Source organism: Ailuropoda melanoleuca, chromosome 2, assembly GCF_002007445.2.
Source record: "Ailuropoda melanoleuca isolate Jingjing chromosome 2, ASM200744v2, whole genome shotgun sequence".
NCBI lineage: Eukaryota > Metazoa > Chordata > Mammalia > Carnivora > Ursidae > Ailuropoda > Ailuropoda melanoleuca.
In genome coordinates this window covers 59,717,040-59,717,830 of record NC_048219.1, presented here as the reverse complement: position 1 = coordinate 59,717,830, position 791 = coordinate 59,717,040, and positions in this window count along the sequence as shown.

Sequence of the window (791 nt, the reverse complement as noted above, 5' to 3'; positions counted from 1 at the left end):
CACACTGTGACTGGACTAATTTTGTTTACATATCATTTTCCTGACTTATTTTAGTTCTTTGTGTTTCCCTTTAGCTTTTGGAGCATATTTGAGAAAATTACTTAAGTCTTTGCCTAGAACATGCAATGCTTGTGTTTCTCCAGGGATGTTTTCTGCCACATTTGTTTACTTCCTTTGAATGGGTCGTTATTTTCCTGTTTCTCTGTATGCCTTGTGATTGTCGTTGTTTCTGTTGAAAATTGGTCATTTATAGAAGCAGCAGCCTTTTCCATTCTCTGCATACTGGTTTTGCGCTAAGGAAGTATTTGCTAATTAGCTGGGTCTTGGTCTTGAGCCTTAGGATTAACCTAGGGAGAAACCTTAAAGTCTTTTTAGGTCTTTCCTGAGCATGCATCTTCCTGACCTTGTGTGTGGCTTGATCAGTTTCCCCATATACACGCTGCTTTTAAATGTCTTAATTTCCCTCAGAANATATACACGCTGCTTTTAAATGTCTTAATTTCCCTCAGAATCTCTCCTTGGGGCCTTTGATGGTCTATTAGTTGTCTCCACCCTGAAAAGGAAAAAATTCTATTTCTCCTCTCAACACTATTCTCAATACTTCATTTCTGGTCACCACATGTATGGGTAATTTTTCACAGTAAGCAATTCTGACACAAACAGTCCAAAGTTAGTGTATGCACTACAGGTTAAGCACTCAGTCCCACAAGACTGGCCCCACTTCAGATGCCAATCACAAGTCCAGGGTGTCACCTGTGCTTCTGACTGGCTGTGTTTGCCATCTCTACTCC